General features: G+C 35.9%; 3 long non-coding RNA genes across 3 annotated transcripts; 2 read left to right on the top strand and 1 right to left on the bottom strand.

Moving 5' to 3' along the window:
* Nucleotides 1-3,587: 3,587 nt before the first annotated feature.
* LOC135429159 (uncharacterized) lies at nucleotides 3,588-3,852 on the bottom strand. The gene is made up of 2 exons (XR_010436378.1): nucleotides 3,749-3,852; nucleotides 3,588-3,693 (listed from the first exon to the last, which is right to left on the bottom strand). It is a non-coding gene; the product is annotated as an uncharacterized LOC135429159 (long non-coding RNA).
* Nucleotides 3,853-4,021: 169 nt separating this feature from the next.
* LOC135429154 (uncharacterized) lies at nucleotides 4,022-4,426 on the top strand. The gene is made up of 2 exons (XR_010436377.1): nucleotides 4,022-4,129; nucleotides 4,193-4,426. It is a non-coding gene; the product is annotated as an uncharacterized LOC135429154 (long non-coding RNA).
* Nucleotides 4,427-4,724: 298 nt separating this feature from the next.
* LOC135429373 (uncharacterized) lies at nucleotides 4,725-5,100 on the top strand. Its single transcript, XR_010436409.1, has 2 exons — nucleotides 4,725-4,802; nucleotides 4,873-5,100. It is a non-coding gene; the product is annotated as an uncharacterized LOC135429373 (long non-coding RNA).
* The last annotated feature ends 1,190 nt before the right edge of the window (nucleotides 5,101-6,290 follow it).

Here is a 6,290-nt window from a genome sequence, read left to right as displayed (position 1 = left end):
CCGTATTAGTTCCCATTGGTTCGGTTCTTATTTATTTAAAAGCGCAGCACGGTTGATTAGAGACGTGGCAGGCAAATATTTTTCAAATTGTCGCAAAATATCCCGAATAAATTGGGCATTAAATATGTATATAAACAAGCACACGTATCGAGCTAAAATTGAAACTTAATTATAAACATGAACTGCCCAAATAAATGCTAATCACATAAAGCACACCCCGAAAAGCCCTAGGTAAATATTAATTTAACCCATTGGTAAACGAGATAAAAGCAAATATGAGCCTAAATGACTGAGCAAAGCGAATTGAAACTGCTTCTATAATTCTCGAATTAGGTATTTCGAATATAAATTTTAGTCGAAATTTATTCAAGCATTCCTAATAAGCTGAATGCTTAAGTACACGCACACACACACACACTCACACACTCACACAGGCACACTCCCACAAACACACACACGCACACACAGTGTTTGTCTTTGGTATGCACAATGTTTCATGCAAATTATAGTTTCGGCTGGAAATTTCATTTTAATCAGATCCCAAAATGATGACAAAGGCAACAGCATGAGTATCATAGACACGACATGTTAATAGATATTCTGTGTGGGCGGGGCTGCTCGAACAAAGTGATTAATTATGGTTAATAAAGAGGAAAATCGTTACCGATTAAAGTTTTTGCTTTTGTTTTGTATGTTAAGCTAGTTTGATGTGCATGGAATATTTATTTCTTGACAGTTTATATGCTTGAGTTCGTTTCAGACGCACTGAAAGGGTTTAATGAGCCAATTAACATGCGTTTTGGGGTTGATAAACATTCGAAAATTAATAAATACACGCGTTATACATTCAAAAAACATTTTAAAGATTTTAAAAATGTTTTTTAAACTAAAATTAAATTTTAAATATTTTACTATATTTTATATGTATATTTAATCGCATATCTTTCTCACGACCAAGAGAAATATATTTCCAACTTATGAATAGATAAGTTCATACACGTCTTCATTTTACAAAATTTTTAATACGATTTCTTGATGTCCAATTACATTGGCCGCGCCTTGCTCTTTGCTGCCCCGCCTACCCGCTGCCCGTTGGCGAGGGAACCGAGCAATGCACATAATTCACATGGAGCGTATAATTGAAATATCGTGACTTGGCGCTATACTATGCCCGGCACATAAAATTTTATTAAATGCCGGTCGGCGGCAAGAACAACGAGTACAATGGGAAAACTAGACGCACCAGCCATTATAACTTTGGACATAATTTATGATAGCACTTGCCGCACTCTCGCTTCAAATACATGTACATATGTATATATAAAAAGTATACTGTTCCCAGAGGGAACGCGAGTACATTCTGTAATGGCTATCTATGAATCTATAAAATGAACGTTAGTAGCTCCAAACTTTGTAACGATTTGTTTGTGTCTGTAAATTGTCAAGATTGCAATATTCTATATCTACTACAATGTTATAAGAAGAATAAAGAAGTTGCGTTTGTTGGTTTACAAAGGATCCATTTCAATTTTATACGCTATATGCCTTGCAGTTTGAAGTTAGGGATTTGGAGTCTCGGCAATTTCTAAAACTCATATTTTAAGAGTCATACTGACAGTTTAAATATCCCCGTGTCCCTGTTCTTAAATAGAGGAAACAGAGTATTATATGGTCGTAAATTTTCTTTTCATATTTAGATTTTTTTTTTAGCTTCATGCATTTATTTTGAACTTTGCGTGCGAACAATAATATATACAAAGCACGAAGCTCTGTCAAATTTGCCAAATGCTCGAATTGCCCAAGTGCCAGCAGATACGATAAGAGCACAACAAATACAGATACAGAGATAGATGCAGATACCGCAGATACTTAAAGATGCTCTGTACTGTAATTGTAAGTCACTTTGCATGTGCGACACGCAGCCTGCCACATCCTGCATGAGCGTGTGTGTGTGTACGGAAACGCGTGTGCCTTTAAGTAACGATACACTTGTGTGTCTACTGACGACCCTGATGCGGCTGCTGATGCTCTTATCGCGCTTCGTAAATCACGGAAATACAATGTAACAGTTTGTCATAAAGTTGGCAGCCGCGTGCACACGACGCACTCTCATCGGGTGCAAATAAATTAAATATCTTAATGATTTTCAACAACAAAAGGCAGCGAATATTATTTATTGTTTGCACACCTACCGCATTGTATCCCTAGATGGCATTTCGCTGAAAGCGATTTAAATTCCATTTTCAATGGCAAATTATAAACCGATTGCAATGGGCGCAGAGACCACCTGACAGGCGATTAATATTGGCAGCTGGCGTGGTATCTAATAAGATGTGTGCTAGTCCATAAAATCACAGATACCAGACTGTTAAGAGGCAATGTGTATACAAAAGGCTTCTGCGCCATAAGGCGAAACATTTGTATGTTCGGTGTAGGTTCAAGTTCAGCTATTGTTTATCCAGCTAATAATGTTTATGATTCGGTGATTTCGGTGATTTTGAATAAACGAAGGTCGCGATTCAAATAATGTGTGTTTAATTGCTTCAATTAACATCGCCGTAAATGGGAGCTAAGTAGCTCAAAGCCCATTTCTTAATATCCATATTTGAAATGCAATAAAGCTAACCTGTTGTGTTTTGCTGATTTTATGGATAGACTTTATATAACTTATTGAGCACTAACGCAGGTAATTGAGATTAGTCTCGATATAATTATATGTTAGGAATATATTTTATAAGAGATTTGTTATTAAGTTCTGGATTTAACACTTTCTTCTTCAATATGCTTCGACTTTGCTGGACAATCAGCACGGAGTAACACAGCATCCCCTTCGTCAGCTGAAGAGTTTAAAACTCCACATCCTAGCCAAAAATCGAAAAGTCATCAAAATCAATAAATTGTTATAAAAGTCTGCGTATACTTTCGACTTTCGTAACGGAACGTATGAATGAAGACTTTCACTTTCACTTGCATTTCAAAATTATAATCGTATTGAGATGGAACAATTATTTGAAATAGTTACTATTGCACGAGATGAAGCATACACTATTTTTGATTTGCTTGCTTTTCGCAATCGAATTGAGTTTCGGAGATTTAGCTCTAATGCCGCCAATTATTAAAGGTGAGCGCCTAGATTCTACTCATAACGCGATTCAATCTGTTTTGATTTCCAATTGTACTTCAGGTATTTGTCATGCGCGTAAATTTGGTGACTGTTTGGAGGCGAATACTTTCAGACACAATGACAGCACTAGGAAGTGCGAAAAAGTGTGTCGACATGTGGGAGCTTGTGGAATCTTTAATCTGAATAGGGAATAAGTACCAATCTCGAAATAAATGTATATTGCTGATATTTAAATATGAAATTGGCACTTTATTATTGATTGTTGACTATGACAAGAAGACTACGTTTGCAGTCGTAATGCTGAATTTAAAATAGACTCTTACGAAAAATACGATGAATTCAAAACTAAGCAATGTCGGAATGTGCAACAAACAGCAACCGTGGCTGTTAACGATGTAGTCAATGGCAACCTACAGCAACAGCTGAAGAGTTTAAAACTCCTAGAATCCACAAAAACTCCAAATCAAAATCCAAAAGAAAATTATAATTTATTATAATTTTTTTGTTTTTATAATTATTATATTCAGGGTATACTTTCGACTATAAGAACGTATGAATGAAGACCTTCACTAGAATTTCAAAATAATAATCTTATTCAGATTAAAGAAATATTTGAATAGTTACCATAGGTCGAGATATGAACCATTGTGAGAGATTGTAAACTCACTTATTACGAGCCGCACCTACGATTAAAGCAAGCATTTTCAAGTAGTTTAATAACGAGTTCAATAACGATTTGTTATTTTATACGACGCAGATAAATGTTCGACTTTGTTATACAATAAAAAATAAATACAATTAGCACGCTCGACTAACGAAAATAGTTCCAAGCAACTAAATTAGTTACGCTACGGTCTAGATCAGTAATATATGTTAATAAGATATATCGGCTGTCGTAGTCATTACGAGGTTGCACTATGAAGGTAACACTGTTTTTAATTTGCTTGCTTTTGGCAATCGATTTGAGTTTTGGGGGTGGAGATGATATGCAGCAAATTGTTGGAGGTGAGCGCCTAGATTCTATTCATAGCTCGATTTAGTCTCATTTAATTTCGAATTTTACTTCAGGAATTTGTGGTGGTGCGAGTAAAAGTGGTGTCTGTTTGAAGGCAAATACTTTCAACTACAATGCCAGCACTAGGAAGTGCGAAAAAGTGGAACGAGATGGGGGAGCTTGTGGATTCTTTAAGTTTAAGGAGAGATGCGAACAATTATGTAATAGTGTGAAAAAGGAATTAGTTCGCAAAGCAAACCGCTTGCCCCAACCAATCTCCAAATAAATGAATATTGCTGATATTTAAACATGATTTTATCATTTTATTATTGAGTGTTGACTAGGACTGGGAGACTACGTTTGCAGCCGCAATGCTGAATTTGATTAGATATCTTACAATGAACTGAATCAAACGCAAAGTACTGCGAATTCAAAACTGAGCACAAAGATGGGATCGAGCTTTTTTACAGATTTGTTTTCATCGAGTTTACAATATAAGAAGCTAGAATATAAATTGTTTCATAATGTGTGCAACTGTAACTAAAATGCATAAATTCCAATTAGATGCAACCACTATATAATATCGACTCAGAACTTATTTATTACCAAACAATATGAGGACCTTGGGCCTCGTAGCACTGCTGCTCTTGCTGGCGTCCTGCGGCGCGCCTAGTGTTAAGAATCGTGAGTTTAGTTTTGAAAAATACTGTGCCTAGCTCGACTTTACATGCACAATTGATATTTATAATTATAGAGATATGCAAACGCAATGCTGGTAAAGTAAAGTGTCCAAATGGCTTGTGGGCTTTTAACGAAATAAAGAAGAAATGCTTTCATGTTGAAGTCACAAGCTACAAATACTGCGGTATGTTTTATAATAAAAAAGGATGTGTTGATTTTTGCATAAAAGGTGCTTTCGGCAGTCGCAAGGTTAATAAATAACTTGAAAATAAAAATAAAATGGACAATTTCAGTATAACAATCACTTTCTACGCGCTCTTAGATTCTGTTCTCTGTACATTATGCAGTTGAATTTTGAGCAGATGTATGCTGGATATCTGTTTGAGTGAGAGTACATGTTTCTGTTTCTTTGCAAACTAGTTTGTTTTAGAGCGCTTTTCAAAAAACTTGCATCTGTTTGCCGCAGGCAGTTCATAATTCTTAAATCACTTTTTGATGCATTCTTTAAGAAAAATTTTTACTGACCAAACACAACAATTACTTCTGTTTTTAAGCTCTCAGCATTCTGTTAATAAATTATAATATAAATAAATAAGAAAAGTACCAAACTGAGTGACTTATATAGGAAATATGTTGCCCATCTTTTATAGAGTATTTAACCTTCGTGTTCCAGGCGGCAACTCTTCTTTATTGTTTCAACTTTCCAAGCAAATTACAAACTGTATTTTTTTTTTGGTTAGTTTTGTGTACTTGTGAGTGACTTTATTTTAAGGACTTCAGTGGCAGTGTCATTGGCAGTCGATTGTCCTTGCTTGTTGTCTGGTTTGTCGCTGTCGCTAATGAAACATACTTCTAGTGCGTTGTTATTTCATTTGTTATCCTTCATCTTCAGCTGGCTGATTGCCTGGCTACCCCGCACCCGCACCTCGTCTTGTCCAACGGCATTTAGCTCATTTTCGCTGGCACTGCTCGGTTTCTTGTGTCCTCCGTTTTATTAGATTTTATTTGCTTAGCCTTTATTTGTCTTCTGCCGTCATTCTCGTTCCAGCACTAAGTGTCCAATTTCAGCTGGGTGTTTTGTTCTATCCATGCCATGGGCATTCAGCGAAAGAGTGTGATAATTTTTGCATACCCATGACCAATGTTACAGATGGGTATGTCCAGAAAGGGCGGCGCGAATGAAAGGCATTTGATAGAAATATTTCTTTCAGTATTTCAAAAGGTTTATCTTAGTTAGTATACAGATACTTCTTGCGACGAAGTCACTGAAAAGAAATATTAAATAAAAGTTTATTGATTTTAAATAGAAAATTATCCAAGTATATATAAATTATATTATTCAAAGACTTCATGTGCTGTGACAATTTCCTGCAGGGTATCCCAGAACAAGCAACGTCTGTTGGACGTCCGATTCTTTTGTTGTTGCTTTTGTGCACAGCACAGGAAATTTTTGTAGCCGCATTCCTTTTGTGCTTTTCAGCTGTGGCGCTC

The sequence above is a fragment of the Drosophila montana genome, unplaced genomic scaffold (assembly GCF_035044405.1).
Source record: "Drosophila montana isolate Dmon_TW-CO22-7 unplaced genomic scaffold, ASM3504440v1 contig_1409_1, whole genome shotgun sequence".
Taxonomy (NCBI): Eukaryota; Metazoa; Arthropoda; class Insecta; order Diptera; family Drosophilidae; genus Drosophila; species Drosophila montana.
This window is presented reverse-complemented; position numbering and strand designations above follow the sequence as displayed.